The 22299-nt window shown below is 37.7% G+C and overlaps 1 protein-coding gene across 2 annotated transcripts in view; it reads right to left on the bottom strand.

The window, feature by feature from the left end:
- The window catches only part of LOC107088540 (transcription factor HIVEP3-like), a 59526-nt gene that overhangs the window by 24605 nt on the left and 12622 nt on the right, over positions 1-22299 (bottom strand). The window contains exon 1 of one of the 2 annotated variants that reach the window (XM_015380785.1): positions 5467-5547. The exons of the other annotated variant lie outside the window; for it this stretch is intronic. The gene's annotated coding sequence lies outside the window, so the exon portion shown is untranslated. Of the gene's footprint in view, positions 1-5466; positions 5548-22299 lie in introns of those variants that run through there. 2 annotated transcript variants of the gene reach the window in all.

Here is a 22299-nt window from a genome sequence, read left to right as displayed (position 1 = left end):
GTGGGACGGGAAAGGATTTAGATTTCTACTCTGGCTCAGGATCGGGACGGGACACAATTTTTTTCTGTGGGAGTGGGACGGGAAAGGATTTAGATTTCTACTCTGGCTCAGGATCGGGACGGGACACAATTTTTTTCTGTGGGAGTGGGACGGGACAGGAGTTGAAATCCACTCCCGTGTCAGTCTCTAGTTCCCACCCTCACCTATGGATGAGATCAGGGTAAAGAGCGAAAGGACAAGATCACAAAATGAGTTTCCTTCGCAGGGTGGCTGGGCACACCCTTCGAGATCGGGTGAGGAGCTCAGTTACCCGGGAGGAGCTCAGAGTAGAGTCATTGCTCCTCCATGTCGAAAGGAGCCAGCTGAGGTGGCTAGGGCATCTGTTTCGGATTCCTCCTGGTCACCTCCCTCTGGAGATGTTCCGGGCATGTCTCATTCGGAGGGGGCCTCGTGGAAGGCCCAAGACACGCTGGAGGGACTATGTCTCTGAGCTGGCCTGGTATCGCCTCGAGGTACCCCCAGAGCAGCTGGAGGAGGTATGTGTGGATCGGGAAGTCTGAGTATCTCTTCTCTTTTTACCCACTCCAAACTCTTCCCCTTATCAAAAAAAAAAAAAACCCCAGAGTTCCAGGTTATGAAACACCTTGCTTAATTAAAAAAAAAAAAGAAAAAGATAATAGAAACACTTAAAACAGCTCAGATTATATTTTGAAAATTAACTTCTAATTCATAGAACTTTCCGTGAGCTACCGAGGGAGGATGTTAAAGGTATAGAGGAGGATTTTCATTAATCTTTTAAAAGACCCGCCCTCTCCACTTTAAAAATTAAATGCACATGCACAGCCCTGTACCTGTTCCCAAAAGGGAACGCCTATTAAACAAGAGCAAGAGCATGCATTAGCCTATTTCTCCTTTTGCATGCTATATTTGAACGTTTCTGTTTGTATCGCTCATTTAATCTTACTTTCCAAAAGAAGATTTGCAATTTTTCCACTATGTCAGACTCACCACTGGTAGGTGAAAATGGGGACGAACACATAGGACGGCCTTAAGTAAACATATCAACAGAATGACTGACAACTACAGTAGGATGACCACTTATTAGGTGATCCACCCGGGAAAAAGGACATCCTCCACTATACCTTTAAGTAATTCCAATGCTGGCCCTAGTGCTTCTTTTTACTTAAAGTTAACATAAAATTTCATTAGGTTGACAGTAGAACTACACTCTAATTATAGTAGCCATCATTCTTAATGATGATTTGATCTCTTGTTTGATGGAGGCTAGATTCATTTGATACTGAGAGATACAGAGAATATCTTTGCTTCTTCAAATTAAATATAAAGATTTTTTTTTATCTAGTAGAAACAAGTTATTCCTTCAGAAAGATATTTGAAAGAATATAACACATAGACCATGAGACTTGTTTTTGTATATTAACAAGAGAATCTGTCTGTAGGCAGACAGTAAAGGCTGTCCAGTTTTAGAAAATGGAAACTGGCTAGCCATAAAATAATGGGAAGGAACAGTGTTGGTAGAAAAATCAAGTGGGCAAAAATGAGCTAAAAGTGATGTCCTGGATATAAATAGTTGAGACAAGACAAAGAGAAAAACACACACTCCTCCTCGACATCCTCTGTAACAAATGTCTCAGTTCACATGATTGTTAACAGAGTTTAGGTTTAATGATCTCAGGACCGGCTATTAAGGCCGCCCTTAAACAGGGCAATTAGAAGATTTTTAAGAAGGTTGAGAAAGGGCGGTGTTTCCATTATTCATCAGAGTCTAGACTGCAAGGTCAGCACGAGGAAACACACAGTCGGAGATGTGCCAGAAGAATATGCCAAAGGAATGCCAGAGCATAGCCTACTTTAAGACAAAGCATGCACACCCCTAAGCACAAATATAGTGTACAGTAGTGCAACTGGAAGAAAAGCATGCAGAAACCCCTCAAATCTGTTTCAGTGAAGGTGATTGGCCACTGCCCTGAGGAGGCTTACCCTGATTTTAGTCAGGGGGTTTCCTTTGTCATAGACCTCGTTCGACAAAGCCGACATCCCAAAAAAGAATCCTGTTACAATTAACTACAGAGAATTATGGCTTAAATTATTCACTTATGGCTAAAAATTATATTAGAATGAGACACACAAGCCTTCTGTTACTGGTGTGAGATGAGAAAGGGCGTTCCTGGTGCTATTTTTAGGCTAAGGTGTGTGAGTTTGTGTGTGGGGAGGGGGATACATCTGTTTCACAGATTTAAATCCTGCTTAGTTTAGGTTAATTCAGACTAACTGTGTCACAGCTTGTTAAGTAATCGATGTTCAAACTTGTTTCTGGTGTCTCCGTCCGAAATGTGACTAATGACTCGTCGGCAGACACGAGAAGACAGAATGAAAGATGAGTGTGTGCATGGCAAACAAAGTGATTTCGTCAGCATTAATGGGCTGTGATGCAGGCACCCAAGGGAGCCCCTGACACATGGAGGGGGCTCACAATGCATCTCCTACACGTGTGTCGTCATGCACATCAAACACTGTCTCCTGACAACATGTTTACTGGATCTGGTGAGTTCCCCAGCATTTCTAAAGCTGCAAAATCTATAAAACATTTATCTCTATGTTGGCTTTGTTTTGCAGAAAGTGTTTTTACAGTAAACTGACTTAGTACTATTAGAACTATTAGTACTATTAGTACTAAATGTTTAAGCCACTTTATATATTTTTGGCTGAGTAATTCTGAGCTTTAAAATAAGCATAAAAAAGGGATGCAAATGTCTTGGTTGTAGGATAATCCATTTAGAAATGCATTATTAATATTCTAATTTCCATTGATTAACTATGATCAGTGATTCACTGGTTGAATAATGATGAATCTGATTTATTTTCTATGTGAGATAAACATCAGAATTAAGAACTCTAAGCATGTTCTGTCTATGAATGCATAAGTAACCAGATATGACGTTTATGAATTGAGTAAAAACTAGTTTGTCCTTCGTTTGATGTTTTATAACAAAAGTTTACCTTTAAAATAAATATTGACTTGTATCAGTCCTTAGAGAAAAAAAAGGAATTGGGTTCAAATTAGGGTCAGCAAGTAAAAACTAAAAAAAAAAAAAAAAAACTGCGTTAAGCAGGAAAAGCCTGATTAGTCATCTACATGTAACTGTATTATTTATCCGTATTTCTTCTGTTTATTTTAAACATTAACTAAATAAATAAATATGCTTAAAATAGTCTTGTCCTTATTTTCATGTAGTAGTCCTAAGATAGGCAACAAAACAGATTTCTGGTTAAATTGTAAACTTTTCTCCTCAAAGACTTTAATACTGCAGGTTGGTCGATAAGTTTAACAGTTTTGATCTAATCCTTAATCATGTCACCCAAACCCTTGCCTGTTTTTTTTTTTATTCCATGCAAAAAATGCATCAACACAACTGCAACTGACTGATGCATTTCTAGGCAAATAAATGATGACAGTTCTTACTTTTAATGCATTATTGAATAAGGAGAAATGATAGGTAGGTTGTTTAGAAACTAACATTGCTGTTAAAGGGAAAATCAGTGCTAGACCCTGGCCGAACCTGCGCAGCATCTATAAATTTAACATCCAATCAATAATTTGCCTAAATCTGAAATCTACATTTTATGAATATTTTCACAAAAAAACTCTAATTAAAAACAAATAAATCAACAAAATAAACAAGCTGCACAAAACAAACACACTCTGCTTCTTTTTCTCTCCTACTGGCAGTAGCCTGGTGTAAGTTCCCATGGAAACCATTCCTACTCTGAAGCAACGGCAGATGGAGAGGGAGCTGGAGGTCTAAATTTATCTCCCAGCATCCTCTCCGACCACATTACGCACACTGGCAGCAGGAAGTGAGGTGGAGAACGGTTTCGTTCACCATGCAATAGAATGCTGGCATGACCTCTGACTTTGGCCTTCCCCTCTGAGCAAAGACAGAACCACGGTCCCAATGAAGCAACTCTTGATACTGCACATGAGGTTTTTCAGAATTCCCAACTTGAAAACCAATAAAACATTAAAAATCACATCCACTAAAGGCTAGTAATGCACTTTGCCAATATTAACAAAGGTATTGTTCCCTATACTAAAAAAAAATCTAGATTGAATATCGATGAAAATGTTTGCTTAAATCTATTGAACAGCAGAGAAGCTTATTTTTATGTGAATCCATTTTTGACTTAATAAATATAGTCAATATAAGCTGTTTACATTTCCATGATTGTTTTTAGTATGTAATTTGTCGTATTTACATGATTTACAGTTGCCTTTTGGAATATACATCTACATTCATACTTATTGTACTTCCTTATAGAAAGAAGTTTCTGACAGTCTCTTAAGAAATGTGACAATTAAAACATTAAAGCAAACAGAGCTCTGTTATCAGGAATGTTTCAGGTTCTGCAGATTTCCAAACTGAAGTATCAGAATGAGAGTGAACTATGTGGAATTTGTGCATCCGTAGTCCAAAGTGAAACCCAGACACTAAATCCAAAAGAGCTCTTCAGAATCAAAACCCACCAACAAAACAGGCCAGAAAACCCTAAAGGCTGCGCCTCACATCCAGAAAGGGATATCACTGCATCTGACAAACCTCACATACCAGAGCCCTCGCTCACAACCTCTGTCTGGGATTGCACTGTGTTTGCTGTGCCTTGCAGGCCAAAAGATGTAGAGAGGGATTTCACAGAGCTCCGATAAGACTGACACCATTCAACCGTGGCCTGATTCGCTATGGCTAATGACACAACTTTGTGCACTGCAGGTAAATAAACGGTTTAAAATTTGTGAAGGAGTAAAAGCCGGAGATGCTCTCCATTCACTTTAAGAATTATTATTGCTTTTTGGTTACATACTCGTAAATTTACAATGTTCAAATAGTGATTTCTCGGTTTTCTCATTGCGGCCTCATAAAATGTCTAAGAAAAGTTATAAAAAATTCAAACACTGGACATCTATGGACATGTTTTATAGCCCTTTTTTTAACAAAGATTCTACAAACCAGATAAGGTTTCCCATTTTCTCAACCCCAACAATCTCTTAACTACACGCAAACATTAAGAGAAGTATTTTGGTGAACTTTCTGTCACCTTTCACTTCTTAACCATGATTTACTAAATAATGTCACAATTTCAAAGACTGTAATGTAAATGTAAAATATTTGAAGAGGATACAAATCTGTCACTTAACACATGCTCAGTTTTGTAACTTTACCCCAAAATGTTGAAATCAGTGAATTTATACCCTTGCCGAGCAAAATCAACATTAAGAGTCTCACTGCAAAAACACTGAATTAAATGTCAACCATTAAATTTATAAACCCACATATTTCTATTAAATCTTTGGATTATATGAGTAGTTGCAGTTTCAAGATGGTTTATGCAAAATAGAACAACAAAACAGAATGAGAAGAGCACAGAGTGAAAGAGAGTTTAGATTACCTGACAGAGCAGACCGGTCTTCCCCCTCAGAGACGCTTCACAGACACTGTGAGACAAGCAGGGAGAGCCAGAGAGTGCGAGCGGATATGACTGCTTGAGTGGGTGTGTTGCCGAGAGAGAGGGAGAGAGAGGCAAAAAAGGAGGGATGGAGAAAGAAGGAGAAGGGAGGACACTGAATGAATGTTTCTACTGTATAAATATGCAAGGAGGAGGAAGATGTGTCAACGACGAGAAGAAGCTTCATACGAGACTACAGTGGACGGTCTGAAGGAAAAATCCCCTGATTACTAAACTACTGCAGTAATATTATCATTTGCCATCAGCACTCATATGGAGCAGGATCGTCTTCGAACACATTTCGCTGCTTTGGCACAATGCCCACAGACTAGATAACAAACAGGTCTTGCACAGGGTTTTCCCCTCCAACAAACAACCTGGAGGCACTTCCTTGCAAGTCATCATCACCTCCTTATCAGTGAAATGTCCTACTGTGGCGCTAAATGAAACTCTAGAGCTCTCTTTATATTTGACAAAACATTCATCAAGCGTGCAAAACCTCCCAGTTTCATCCAGTGTGCCGCATCTGTAAATGAATTCCAGAGTGGGATCCGTTCAGACTATAATGCAGGAGCCCCCTGGGCCGGGCCTACCAGCACTGCAACGCCACAGAGAGTGAGAAAGGAGAGTTAGAGAAACAGAAAGAGAAAGAAAGGGAGAATTGAGAATGAGCGGAGGTCCTGCTGTTCCATAGAGATTTGCCTTACTGGCAGAGAGCGCAGGAAGTGTGAGTCACACGTTCTAAAATAAACACGCTCAGCACAGGGTCGAGCCGGCACTCGAGAATGAGCGGATGGCTGGGCTGCTGATCAGAAGGCAGGCAGAGGGGAGTATGAATCCATGCAGGCCGGCAACACGTGGTGACCGGGTGGGACTTGCAGCCAGGAGATGGGATGACTCAGGAGGAGATGATCCTCTCTTGCTCTAATTGTGTCTTTTTTCATGCTCGTCTGCCTTATTGTTTGCCTTTTCTCTCTTAAACGCCCCATTTTGTGCTTCCTCCATCCCTTCCCCGTGTGATTCTTACATTAACCACGTGCATCTTCTATTTTTACACCTCTGCTTTGTGATTCCCCTTCCTTTAAACTGTCACAGTCAATAGGAGTGTTGTTCAGAACTTGGTGATTACCCCAGCTCAGTGCAGCCGACGGCTGTAGATGGGGTTGTGCCGGCCTGATGCCGCTGGCTTTGCAGTCCCAAGCACTGTATTGTGTCTGCCTGAATGTGCTCATTGTCACCATTTACAGCACACACCTTCCATGCTGTACTGCCATGTCAGAGACCTTAACCCATCCGTCACCCCATTGTCCTCTGTTCCCCAGACCAAGGGTTTCTGATGGGAAGATGTCAGGAGGTGGAAGAGGGCGAACAGAACTGCCACTGTGGCACCGATTGAGAGGAAAGTTGCCCGGCATAAATATAAAGAATAGTGATTCGCAGGCCTGGACAGCTCATACAGAGAAGGAACTTACAGTAGGTTCAATCACGAACACAAACTGTAGATGGTACCAATCCAAATCAAATACCCATCTCATTCTTGGATTGAATCTAGGGCAAATATTTGGATCCATTTTATTCTTGAAGCTTAAGCCAGATTAAAGAAATGCCCATTTTAAAGATATGGCGGCTAGTTATTTTGTCCTTTCAAATAACTTTTAGGGGGTGCGTCAGAATAGTCCAGTCTGCTGCAAAAAATTTTCTAATAAAGAGAGTCACTATGTGCCCATCAGTTGTATGTGTTATACAACAAGACATCAGAGATTTTGACATTCTCTTAAAAGGCCTCAGTCGACAAAAGGTTTGTGTGTACAAAGAAACATGCAAACTTCACAGCATTAGCAAAACTGACATACTAACCAGACACAGCCGGAATTACTCTGTGACATGAGCAAAATAGCAGTCTTAGTCCGTCCATTTAGCATGTATGCCTTCCAGGCTCGGACTGGGAAAGATTTTTTCGGCCCTGGCATTTTTCCATCTACACCGGCCCACTTAAGGACACCCCCCCACCCCATTTCCATGATTTTTAGCCCATCCACTGAAATGAAAATATAACTGAAGCAACATCCACAGCATCCGTATTCCCATGGACCAGCGCCACTCACCACATCAGCAGGGTTGCCAGATGTCACTGACTCATGTTTTCCAGACCAAAAAAAATTCATAAATCACCTGGATATATGAAATCTTGCCCAATTTGAACCATATTTTATCCATAGACGAGCATCCTAAACTGCCAGATTCCGAAACATCCCAACCTGGCAAAAATGCACGTAAGACGGAAAACGTTAGCCTTTAGATGCAAAACTCGATCATGCACCGCAACATATTTTTGCTAAATATTCGCACATAAATTCGCAATATTAGAGGAACATCCTAGTTTGGTTTAAAGAAAGCATTTTAGTTTTATTATAATTTAGTTTGTTGCAAGGATTTTACAGTTTGAAGAAATAGAAAATTACACCATATGCCAACCGTCACAAGGGCATGACAAGGAAGGGCTATATATATTGCATGCATCATTTAGGTAGTTAACATTGTATTACTTCTTGAGCCCCTTGGGTTATTTACTGTCACAGCTAAGTGCTTAGGCCTACGAGTTAGTGTTGGGGCCGGTATGATTTAAGGAGGGACGGCCCTCACACGCTGAAATTAGGACCGGCTCACCAGGCAAATGCCCGGTATCACAGATTACCAGTCCGAGCCTGATGCCTTCATGTGTGTGCAGGACATATGCAAAAACCTGGGAGAAGGTTATGTGGATCTAATGACCCTCTCCTTGCAATTTATCAAATGTTTATCAAACCTGAAGAGTTCTGTTTATGATGTTTAAAGTCAGGTGCACACTAAAATGCATATCTGTGGACATTTTAGAAGAAGGCATAAATGCAGTAGCAGATGAAAGAGAAAAATTATCTTCTGGGCAGATTTGGATTGTAAAACATACATACATATGATCGATCAACCAATGCTGCTTTGGGGAAAACTTATTTCAGCATCGCATTTTCCTGCATAAGGATGCATCAGTCCAACTGATTTATTTTAGGCTAGCATTTTAGCTCGCCCTAGCCACTGATGCAAAGTGAGCATTCTGCTGCTCTGTTTTAACTTCTTAAACATAAATTAATTTAATTTAACAACAGGAAGGCAAACTAAAACAAAGGAAGTTGCTTCATCTTAAAATTGACTTTAAAGGGCTACTTATTATGGAACACGAAGGACTTGGAAGCAGCCTGTTAAAAGACTTTGAATCAGTACAATTTAGAAAAATAACCAGAAAGTCTGCTGTTATAATGGTTGTGCTAGTTATAAAAAACTGGGAAGAGAAACTGCTATAAAAACCTCAACACCATAGTCTTGTCTATGTTTAACTAGAATAGGAATCTAGTATTTTATTAAGCTGCATGGTGTGAGTGTCTTTCAACCATAATTATTAATCAACAGTATACTGGTTGCAGAGGGACTTGCATGACATTGTATGTACCAACTTTTAAGACTCCTTTTTACCAGCATTTCCACCCTGATCCAATCCACAAAGTTCACAAAAAAACAAAAAAACTTGTAGTAGTGGTGCCTCTTAAAGCTACAGAATAGTTGAGAGATATCAGGAGAGGATCCGAATCTAAAAGCTCTGGGTTACAGAAACAGGATTGGATAACAGCAGCAGGGCAGATAATAATCAAAATAGCAAGTGCAGCGATTGTGAAGGTGAGAAAAGACCGAGTTTGATATTTTTTCATGACCATATGCTACTCACTGGCCCAAAGCAGTTCAGACAGTATATGCAAAGCTGTTAGCGTTTACAGTAAATGGAAACAAGGACTCCCCTGTGGTATGATCACGCAAGGCAATTTCCAGACTTTTGCACACATGTTATAAGGTAAGTAGAAGCAACACCTAGAATGTAAACATCATGCTTTATAAGAAACTTTGTGCTGTTTTGGAGCAGCCGCAGACTATAATTTAAAACCAAAATAAGTGGTTTGCACATTTACAGAAAACTGTGCAGATGACATATTTTTGGACATTCACCCTGTAAACTGCAGACACTGGCAGTTAAGTGGGAAAATATGTGAGCATTTGGAGAGAACTCACTCTGTTCTGAGGCCGTATTATTTTAGACATGTGGTTTTCCAGTAAACTGACCCATTCTGTTCATAAGACTGTGGTGTTATGATAGAAAGCTGATCCATGTAAAGAGGGACCCTACCCAGTGTGTATGAGGCTCAGCAGCACTATCCCTGTTTGTATTTACAATAGAAAAACTAAAAATGAGAAATGACTATACTTGGAATTAGATGTCTGCTAATCCCTTGGGGTCAGACTGTTAAACCACTAAATCTGTTCATTACTCAAGTAAATGTACTTTTACTGAATCATCTGTCCGTTTTGTCTACTAACATATTTTTGACACCTATTTTGCATATTTTAAACTCTTGTGTTGTACTGTTAAACACCGAAACCCAATCAGTGGCAGAAGTAGCGAGACTTTTCATCAACAGTTGAGTAATTCTGCAACTGTCGTTTTTTTCATCATCATGAAATGGCTCTAAATTAGCTCATGAAAGATGCAGACACAGCAATCACTGAGCCTGTTACCTACATATTTATAGGAGTTTGCTCATCACAGTGGAAAATGTAGGGAGGTTAGAATAAAAAAAAATAAATCAATTTCACTGGCCTTTAAGCTCATGTTGAGAACTAACATCTTCACAAGGTCTTTTGCTTTAGTTTCGGGCCTGATATTCTGATTCTATAACAAAACACAGGACACCGAAGGATACATAACTGTCTGCCTCCTGAAAGGCATCACAGCTTGATGTTCTGATACAATTACAGCTGTAATGTGGGAATTGTTTCCAGTGACAAAGATTGCAAATATTCAATATTGGATAACATTTTGACAAATATTTACCTTTATGGAAGGTGAATAAGTTCCACTCTTTACCTCTTCTGAACAAAGGAAGTTGACTGTTCAGCAGCAAACTGTCGGCTGGCTGCCTGAGCAGATAGCCGGGCCAGCAAACCCTCTTGTTTTATTTATATTGAATAACTGCAAACATTGATTACATTATGTATAATATGCAAACAAAAACTAATACTTAAAAAAAATGGGTATGTCTAAAGCATCAAATGCATGTCTGACATGAACCAGCCTTTAAAGGATGAAGAAAAATAAAGGAAAGAAAAAACAAATGCAGAAATTCCTGTCAAAGATTGATGGGGCTCTGGACGGCTCAAAATGCAGCTGGACTGATGTGCAAATGAAGTAAAATAGTGACAAAGCACACAGGGAGGAAGGTGATGGGGTATGGATAATTATAGAAAGAGGAACTGACATTTTAAAAGCTGTCGTCCTTGTGCCCACAAGTTTCACTGATGTGTGGACGTCAAGATCACAGTGCAAATTCTCCCACGCAGCTTACTGTACACGTCCTTCACAGCTGCTTTGTATTTAGCTTTTTCTCCGTCACGGTGAGAACAAAAGACACTGCTTGTTTCAACACCGTGATGAGAGGTTGCCAAGCTGGTTAGTATAAAGTATAGTGTAAAAAATATTGCATCTTTCACTGTGAATATTTTATTTGTATATTGTTACAAACAGTTAGAAATATGATAATACAACACTCTCTGCAGTGATACATTTTAATTCTGCTTCCACATTCTGGTCAGTGGAGTTCCAGCTATATCTTGTAACAGCAATCACTTTAGCGCAGTTATTTTTATTTTTGCTGAAGTTACTTTTTTTCTGTGAAGTCACCCTTGTGGATTCCTCCCACATGATGGGAAAACCAGTAATAGTTCCCCATTTTTGCAGCTGTTCTGTTGCCTTCTGAACAGCTACAGAAGATTTACCCTTTGGTTCTGTACACGACCTTGGTGCCACCACTTATCGCCACATCGCTGCAACCTGCGGTTACGTTAATGCAAGCTGTCGTTGCTTTAACTGCTGTCTGCACAAACACAGAAGCAATGGAAAGAGTCAATATGTAAAAGCCTGGCCTGAGAATGTTCAAATATGAGGATCAGACCCTCAAAACATATCAACAAAGGGTCCTTCTGATTGTAGAGTTTACCCAAAGCCAGGCTGGTCCAAATAAATGCTATCCACAGTGACAAACAACTCAATTCAAACAGCTAACATTTAAAGTTTACTCTTCCTCATCCGCCACGGCCCTGCTGCCTGTTTTCGCTTAATGCCATGCTGTATTAGCGGCCTGTCAGCAGAGACTCTCCTGATGCCTCAACGCTTCGTCAGCTTCCCTTCAATGCAAATATATATATATATACAAATGCTACTTGCTATGCTACTTCTGTTTATGCTTTTGCTTGGCTGACACTGGAGGTGACTGTGAATGTGTGTGTTAGAGAAAGAATGCAGCTGTGTTAGTATAACAAGAAAGAAAGAAAACAACTTGCATTCTATTGTGAAGGAAAACCTTTGAGGAAAGACCCTGAAATGTGGCTCTCATATCCCAACTTAGCATCAGTTCATACGCCATATGATAGGTATTAATGATGCCCTTAAAAAGCATGAGTCTTGATATATTAGAAATGTTGCTCCAGGAAAGTGTTGGAAAGTAAATCACACATGCACAGTAATCAAGACAAAAAAGTACAGTAATTTGAACAAATGAGCAAATTTAAAAAGTCCTAAAGGTTTCAACAAAATGCTGCTAAACCATAAGTGCATCATAAACCTGATAGTTTCACTTCAGTATTTGGGTAGTTATTGACAAAAATCTAGACTATGTTTGTAAAATTACAATAAACTACTTTTCTGTAGAAGTTCTTCTGATAAATACACACAAAGCATAATAAAATCCTATCAATGGTTACCAATTTCGTTGGTTACTAATTCAATTCACTGATTATCTACCATCCATCAGATAGGTGTCGTTATCAAGTCAGTCGAAGCATTAAAGGAAAGAGCCAACATCTGTTCCAGTCTGAGGGAATAAAAACCAAAATATGTTTCGCACAGATGGAGAGATCCAGATAATAATCATGACAAAAAAAAACAAAAAACAGCTTAGGCTAAGCTAAAAGAACAGTTTAGTAGAGAATTATCTTAACATACATCCATCAGATCAACTTGATGACCATTATTAACATATGTCAAAACATTTTGGACATATGATTTACCATTTTCTAAACCTCCTCAGGTAGTTCTATTATCATGTAGTATATTTCCTATTGGCAAAGCAGCCAGTCTCTTATATTTTATGTCATAAGTTTGCAAAACTGAGACCTTTAGTTATAGCTCCAAAATAATGTCAAATTTTACGAAATCTGTAGAAGTCTTGTTTAAAGTGTCTAAGGTGTTCATGTAAGAGAGTACAGTATGCTGTAATACCTTGCTGCGCCAACCTTATCAATTGAATTAAGGAGAAAATTTCTATTGAAAGCAATTCAACTCAATATTTTGGCGGATTCCTGTATGTAACAGCTTTTGAGTCTCTTTCCAAATTTTCAGGGGTAAGATAATATGGGGATTTGTCTCTTTAGAGAGACAAATCCAAAATAATCACTTGCAGTGGGAAAATAATGGGGAGTATGAGCTCCAAGTCCTTCCACCATGCAAAATAATGGGGGTTACATCAACATATAAGAGTTTTTTTTTTGTTTGTTTGTTTGTTTTTTAGCTGTAAGGTTCTATATTTGATTCTTTTTTTTCTTTTCACCCTCCCATACATACTGGGATATAATTAAGTTTCACTCTATAAATTATTGTTTTGTCTTCTATAAGTAGTAACTGAAATAGGTACAGTGTGCTGGGCAGAATACTCATCTTGACAGATTATATCCTTGAACTTAAATGTAAAAATAGATCAATGTTTCGTCTTCTTAAATCTGCTTGTTTTAGAACTTAGGGGTTCATAGTTATTGTACGATAAATTAGCCAAGTCCTTTGGTAGATGCACACCAAAATATTTAATTGCTTCTGTTTTCCATTTACATTGCACTTGCTTGACTGTAAAGACCAAAGCTTGTTCAAGAAGTCAACTCATAGTACCTTTTCGTGCAGTCTCACTGAAGTATCACTGACTGGAAAATAAAGCTATCATCTGTGAATATTCTGCTGCTGCTCCAACAAATGAGGATTTTCCCTATAACTGTGTTTTCACCTTTTTTCAGTTATGTTGACTAAGAAAGAAAGACTGTTAGTTTCTGTGACTCACCGCCTGTCTGTGTTGTGTGACTTGGACTGAATTATATCTCCCGATAGCTGTCCATTAAATCTACTCATTAAATTTTATGAGGTCCAAAGCAAAGATCTAGGGTTATGAAACAAGAGAACTTTTTTTTCCCCTGCCGTTGTCAGCCCACTATTAACTGAAATGACACCAACACATGTAATGAACCATACTTTATTATCAACAGGCTATATCAAAATGATCATGTTAGCCAAGCTGCTACACATAAAACTAATTCCAGTAGGACTAGATATGTAATTGGAAACAACTAACAAAGGTATGCAGGGTTAAAGTGTCACAATGCCAGAAGATTATAGTTTCCTTTAAAACCTTGCAAATTAAGAATAGTCGATTTGTGCATCAGAAATTCTTGTTGGAACAAAATATTTGTTGCCTTCAGGAAAAATGGAAACTAATGGACACCATGACGAAAGATTTTAAACCCATGGGTTTCTTGCTCCATTAACTGTGTTGCCATGTCAATTAGGCCCAATAAAGGACTTTTTTTTTTAAAGTTAATTGAATTGTGAATCACCATATAACACCAAAATATTTGACAAATAGATTAAAAAAAATACTTTGTTGGGCCTGGCAATGACCAGATATAATGCTATGTGGATGGAAAATAAGATTTTAATAGTACCAAATGTGCAAAATCATCACACTCCTCCAGCTGTGGTCACCTTAAGATAGAAATTTCTCCCTTGTAGAGACAAGTTAACTGTACAATGAACACAAGGTTTATAATGTCCGGATTAGAGCCAGTTTTTGCTGCTTGCTTATAATAACACAATCTCAGTGACAGACAGACATAAACTTTGCTGTTTCTTCACTGCAACTCAAGGCTGATAGAGTTGCATAGCATACAAGAGCAGAGTTACTGTAAGTGGAGATTATTTGTGATTGCCTAACTCTTCATGCCTCTATTAAAAGCCTGGAAAACCCCAATGTGCCAACGCTGTAACTAAAATGTGTGCTTCAAGCTACTGCAACCAACCGGCCCACTTTGCTTTAGCAGACACAAAGAAGTGTGTCAACAACTGCCCCATTTGTCATTGGGAGGAGCTGTTTTATTTGAAAAAGAAATAAGACCACACTCAGCTATACTGGCTTAGAAGTATTTAAAAGTATTAACTTGACAGTTATTGCTGCAAACAGATTATAAGAATTACAGCATTTTAAACATAGCTGCCATGAATTAATATTCTGACTAGAAAATCCATAAAATATAGTGTGCTCCAGGTTGTATAGGTCACTAGACCAAAGTTAGGCATGCCTTCATCCTGCTGTAATGGAAATATCTGATTTAGGAAACCTTTAAAACCATAGGCATTCCCTCTTTTCTCCTTGCTCTGCGACCACCCTTCTCATCCCTAGAGCTGCACTCTCCTGTTTATGACCCTTAGCATTTAAATATAATGCAGAGAGAAGACAGTTTTCTCCGGAAATAAAGATGCTGTATGAAAAGCGTATCGCAGTGAAAAAAGCAAAAGACAAAGAAAGCATAAAGAAAAAGAAACAGCATAAGAAAAAGACAGACAATATGGTGGGCAATCAGCACACATATTTTATGTAGGATATAGGTGGCTGATTTGCTCTTTCTGTTGTGGTAACTGGTTTGTCATCTTTTACAGGTTGAAACAGCTTCCCTGTACTGAATAAACCCAATTCAAGCTTTGTTGGTTTCAATATACAGATATCAGTACATTTTTAAGTGTTACCTGTGGAAAAGCTCTCCCTTGTCAAGTGCTGGTTATAAAACAATCTAAAACAAACTAGGCACAACATTTATGCCTCTAATTTTGTCAATTAACTATCTTACCCACACTGAATTAACTAAAATTATGTATTACATTTACTGTAGTACCAAGTAAATAAATAAAAAAATAATTTTACAAATAGTAGCAAGGTGTAGTGTGAGCGTTGATGTGGGGTGTGTGTGGACTTGTTTTTATGACAGTGTGGGGACTTTAATCTGTTACGTCTGTCATGTCATGGGGACCTATGTCCTTATTGGGACCAAAATTCTGGTCCCCAGATGGTAAGGGTCTTTTCTTTGAGCCATGGTTAGGTTTAGCACCAAGGTGGGCATTCAGTTTAGGTAAGGGTTAGGTATATGTTGGTAATAGTTAGGGTAAGGGTTTGATTTAGGCCATATTAAAATGAATGCAAGTCAATAAAATGTGCCCAATAAGTCACAAAAACAAGAATGTTTGTGTGTGAGGGTAGGGGGAATTTTCTTTAATTACAGTATTGAAGTTTAAAAGGTAATGTCCTGCACCTTTCAGATGTTTGTGTTTCAAAACACCTACATCAAATAGCTGAAACTTCAGCAAGCAATTCAATTCTCCAGAGCCCTACTAATTACATGATCATCTAATTAAGATACACGTCTAAATGATGCAGGACACAAGATCTCAAGGTCTGGAATTGAAGACACCTGGTGTAGCACCATAGCCAAAAATATTTGTGACAATGCTGAAGCTCGAACCCTTAACTAGTAAAGTAAATTTAATCTAATCTAAAGTAATTCTAACTTTAAGACATGCCTTCCATACCTAAAAATCATGACCTTCAGTTGCCTTTATTACAAACCATTTTAGACTGCTTTGTAGTTTTTTTTCACCACCCCAAAAGAAAAAAAACTAAGAGATCTAAAAATCAAGAGGGCGTCTTCTAATGGTGATTATGCACGCTCAGGGGAAGTTAAAAAAGCAAAGACTAATAATGAGTCATTGATTTTCTCATCATTGCTAAGGGATATCTACCTAATGGCATAAAAAAGCCAAATGCTTTTAAGAAAATCATGTTCAAGCATTTTATAGTTACATATAGGTTATTTGGTCTCTAATGAAGCCACAGGTATTTTGGCAACACAAACATTCGACTTAGAGAAGCAAAGAATACCATACTTATGCAAGAGTGTAATAAAGTTAATATAGAGTCGAATAAGCACATCTCGCTGCATTGACCCATTAATAATAGCACTAATAACTTACTGCTAAATATTTCTTAACGTGCTGCACAAATACTGTAGCTTCTACATCTGCACTGATCAAGTTTCACGATAACAAAACATAAAATAACTTACTCTATTCTAATACATTAGAAAGCTGCAAATTTTCTAAAAAGACACTTTAAAACATAGTGATTTATAAATAAATTGTATACTGCATAGATGCTGAGAGACTCAGTAAGCCATAAGATGTGCTTAACATTTGTATGTTTGACAATAGCTAAATATATTAGATGCATCACCATGTTGTAAGATGAGAAACAGCTAAATTTTCGAGAGGGCTCTTGCTGCAGTGTCAGGATGCGTCGTTGCAGACCTGCACAATGGGGTCTACTGCACTGTCAGCACAGGAAGTTTATTCCAGATTTTATATTCAAAGCCTTTAGGAATATCGTGTATGTGCTCCCGGATTTTATCAGAGGAAGAAGAAGAAGAAGACATATTTTTTTGCAAGGGGTCTTTCCCTACTTCTCCTCACTTAAAGAACAAGAAAAATGTGTTTTATCAAATGATATTTCTGTGACTTTCTTTTACTTATTACAACATTATGTGTCTCTTACAGATGCATGTTTCAATTGTCACTCTTGCTGACACTTTGCCAGAAATTAAATACTGCACGTCATGCTGTGAAATCTACCGTTTCAACAATAAAAACACTTCCAAAAAAATAAAACAAATAGACATTTGAAAGCTTGTTTTGTGTCTACTGTTTTCTCCAGTGTCATGCGAAAAAAATATTAAGTTTTTGGCTATTATTGGCTAGTATTCAGTAATCCAATCACACACTCTCTATTGGCAAAGCTATGTGGTTCAACAGCAAAGGTAAGAACAGCACAAACAATACTAAAATATATTATTAGAATATACAATAAAATAATTGCAAAAACATAAGAGATATAATTAAAAAAAAATCTTATCCAGTTAAACTGGAAAAAGATTATATATATAAATCATTAAACATTAATAGAAAAACATATTTATATTATGAAAACCCAGGAAAAAAAAACACGGAAACAATAAATATCTCAAATACAGTGGCTTCTACTTTAGAAATGCTTTGACTAAACTTCCAGTTCCAACAGAGCAAGACACCTCACAGTGCAAGTCTGGACCAAAGGGTCCTGACAGGCAGTCTCAAAGGTACTGAATTGTTTACTTTTATGGTCATTCTCATTTGTAAAAAATATAAAATGTAGCACTGTTATGTGTGAACTACATATAACTATGATAACATTATAAATTCTAACATGTGCTACGTTTTTTTCTCTCAGCATTTGATAAGCAATGTCAGGCTTAAATTTATCTCTTTGAGTTTTGAAGCAGGGTCACAGGTCTTGGTTTCCATTCTGGGACAGACTATCAGTCCATCTGACAATTGATAGTTAGTAGACACTCCAAGCCCCTTGGAATCAGGCATTTAAAATAATATAAAAATTTATTGAAAAATATTTTTTTCACCAGTTTGGACTATTTTTTCAAAATGGTAAATCTCTATAACTATTCAAAATTACCTTGGATGTCAATTTTTCCAAGGTTTTCCTCTTGACTATTTACAGACTTCCAGGTACACAGGATAAAAACACTTTAAGGGTTAAAAAAAAAGCAGTCAACCTCCTTCCACATATAGTATGGCTGAAATGCTTTCACGAGAGATGTGGAGAAAAATATGTGATTAAACAAAGGGCATTTTAAACTGAGCCAGCAAGAGTAAATGTGCTGCGGCTGAAGTGTTGGTTTCAAGTTTTTTGCTAAAATGCTAAATCTTTTAAGAAAGTTTATACCATATCTCATTGGCTATTTTTTCCCTTTAACAAAATGCTTAATATAAAATCCAAGGTTGCATTCAAGTGGGCAAAAGTTTTTAAGCTGAAAAACAGAAAAACAAAACCCAGTTAGCAGCTCCATCTCTACTGGGTAGGAGGGTGGGTACATCCCGGATAAGTCATCGGTTCATTAATAGGCCTGGACAAAATAAGACTTTAAAATGGGTTTTGTTCAGGTTAAAATGATGCAAACAGTGAAAAACCTTACTTCCCCTGCATAAATCTAATTAAGGAATATATAGTAACTAATCATTGTTATTTTTTTTTATAAAAACAGAATTGATTTCCTGACCTATGTTATCCTTATACAGCTATCTGAACTGAGTACAGTTGACCTGAAATGTTCTAAAAAGCTAATGGGTTAAAGTCATGTTATATCCGTTAACATGAAAAGGCCAAAATCTTTTTGATCATGATAAAATAAGGGTATATGTGCCAAGCATCTATTCTAATAGTGCGTTGAGCCTAAATAGAATTTTAGCACCTGGTGCAATGAGCAGACATAAATAGACATGCTCGCCATCTGCTGGCAGTACAGCTAACTACCAGGTACCTTACCAAGGTAAGAAAAGTTAAATTAAGTGAAATGTCATAGACTAAATTCTATTTGTTGGGATGGACGCAACATTGATTATAAATTAAATAATTGATTCTATAATTAATAATTTATTCTGTTCACATGGACAGTAAATAAAACAATCCGATCATGATGTGTGTATACGCTTACAAAGCATTCGATTAGATTAAATCATTTAGGCATGTGCAGAACTGTCTAGTTCTCCGGAAAAGCGTCACACTGACATTGCACACATGTGGAGGGCAAATTTTTTAGTCCAAAGATCTGAATGGGTTTGTACATGGACAGCAATCAGAATGGCAATCAGCAAAAACCAAATCCCTCTTCTTAATAGAATTCCTTTCGATCAGTGCAAATCTTTAGTCTGGCATCATTTTTGATCTGATCAGGCCTTCAAACCTATATTGTGGTTTGAAGCCTATATTGTGTTTATATAAACGTAGCTAATAAAATGTTATTCCCGTTAAGTGCATTATTAATGAGTCCTCCATTGAATCTGTAGTTTTTTGGATTTAAGTAACTGTACCCGGCATTCTGGTTTTTTTTCCCAATCGATCATTCTTCCAATCAATCTACTGATAATGCCTTTTTCACTTCGACTGCTCAGACTAAGAGTAGCATTGCTTTCACAAGTATCATTATTAAGAATTATGTTTATTCATCCAACTTTATACTCAACAAGAACCTGTGAATGCCCCCAAAACTTCAATGAACACCAATTTTTCATAATGTCCATATAAAAATATACAGGAAAAAAAATTGTATCAACCAGATTTCTGGATGTTTAAGTCTTCACAGTTTGTATTAATAGAGCTTTCAATTGATGTAGCAAACATGAACTTAGATGATAAATGAATCATCTCTAGAAAAAAAACTGTCACAAGGAAGAAGAGACCTGATTAGAAACTGTGGATGAACCTGTTTTCAAATGATTGTTCCATGGTGATGCAACCAAACTGTTATTTGGTTTCTTGTGAAAGTGGAAAAATTCCCTTTTCCTCTTGATATACACAGTTTTAAGCATATAAAAGTAAATTTTGGTATTACATTGATACAACTTGGGCAATGTCAATATAATGAGGTGTGTTCATTCACACATTTTAAAATTATGAAGGAATGAGCTCATGTGAAACAAGAACAGATGTTATTCAGTATTTCTAGTTTTCTCTTACACTGCCCTTTAAAACATACCACCAATAGGATTTATAGGACTTGTTAGCCCATTAGACCCAAAAAAGTATTACCAAATTTTGTTAACGCTTTTATCGTTTGTGCCACTCGTGGCTATTCTTTGAGAAAAGTGGACAGAAAGTGAGAAAAAGAGAGAAGGTTAACATGCAGCGTAGGTCCAAATGGTTTGAAACAGGGACAGCTGCGTGAGAGACCGAGGCAGTAGTAGCTATACGGGCTATGTGCTGCGGTTTTCATTTCATTGCATAGCAACAACCAACTGGAGATTGAGTAATGATCTATAATCTCAGGGAAATATGCAAGGAGACGTATTTTGCTATCTATGGTAAATGCTAATACCAGATGTTAAAGAAAGTTAATGTTTTTTTGTTTGTTTTTTTATGAATAGTTAGGGTGTATTAAAACCAACAAAGTGCTTTGGTCTGTTTGTTTGGTCCAGAAGAAAACTTGGACTTTACTTCTTTTGTTAGGCTTGATTTGTATTCAATTTGTACTTTTTGCAAGTGGACTATAACTTTAAAGCAAAGCCACATGTGTGATGATTATTGCTCCCATTGAAGAGAAATATGTTGGGTGGAACAGAGCACAGACCTAAAAATTGAGGAGTGGTGCATGTAGCACCTCTGTTCTGCATGCTGACGCTGTTACTACAGCTGTAAAACAGTGGTGAGAGTCAAGAGCAGCTATTGTGTAATGTTTTCTTTTCATTTTGGAGCATGGTCAAAGAATGCATCACTCAGTCTGAAGGATATTAGCAGCAACAGATGGCGGATCAGGTACGACTTCAATACTTTTTTCATTCCTACTGTGGCTTGCTAAGTCCAAAGAGATGTATGGTTTCTGTATTTGGGTTGGAATCGACCCTGGTTTGTATTCACACCTGAAGCGAACCACAACAGAGTCCATGTAGGAGCACACTGAGACACTCTTAAAACATGTATTTTGGAATTTGTTGTTCTATGAGGTAATATACATTCAGGAGAAGAAATGGAAGAAAATGTGTATCCTCTCTTGTCCCAAAAAGGATGATGGATCATGTCATACTAATGCCCCACTGAGGAGGCCTGGCTATGCAAAAATATTACAAGTAATAAGATTAGAAAATTAAACACCTTCTTCAGGTCAGATTCTCTGGTCAAAACTCATTTAATAAAGCCAGTTTAAGACAGTTTTAGAAGCTAATTTAAATCAGAGATGTGGTGATCCAGTTTTTCCCAATCCAATCCAATCTAAAACAGATACCTGTGCTGAGATTAGTAGATACCCGACATTGATCCAACACTAATATTGAATGATTGAACAGTATAATACAGCTTGGTATGTGAGCAAAGGCATCAGGTTTGACATGAACATTGTTATAAAAAGTTAACAGAAATTATAACCAGTTGCTTGCAACGCTCTCCATGATGACGAAATCGGAGTTGCAAACAGGCGCGCAGGTGGCCCAGTGGTACGACCCATGTACAGAGGCCTTAGTCCTCGACGCGGCCGACCTGGGTTTGAATCCGACCTGTGGTCCTTTGCCGCATCCCCCTCTCTCGTATCCCCTACTATAAAAAAAACGAGGCACTAGTGCCTTAAAAACATAATTTATCCAATTCAGTTAATTAATCAATATCAGTATGGGTATCCAATCCAGGTATTATATTGGTGCATCCCTGCCTTATAAGGCTGAACCCACAAAATCTTAAACAAATGAAAGGATAAGAACAGTCTGGCAATGGTGAAATTAAAAATATGAAGCTGGCAAAATTCTACTGCAGTTCCTAACAACTTTCCATTACTGACATTAAAAACAAACTGCATACTGTTTGTATTACAACATATGCAGAAAACTGGACGCAAAGATCAAGCTGTGTAATTTATGGTCAGACACACACACACACACACACACATCCACACAGACACAATGTAATCCAGTAAAACCGTATAAACACAGATATAGTCTGAGCACCGTTTGATTTATTTACA

This window comes from Cyprinodon variegatus, unplaced genomic scaffold (assembly GCF_000732505.1).
Source record: "Cyprinodon variegatus isolate N-32 unplaced genomic scaffold, C_variegatus-1.0 Scaffold221, whole genome shotgun sequence".
Taxonomy (NCBI): Eukaryota; Metazoa; Chordata; class Actinopteri; order Cyprinodontiformes; family Cyprinodontidae; genus Cyprinodon; species Cyprinodon variegatus.
This window is presented reverse-complemented; position numbering and strand designations above follow the sequence as displayed.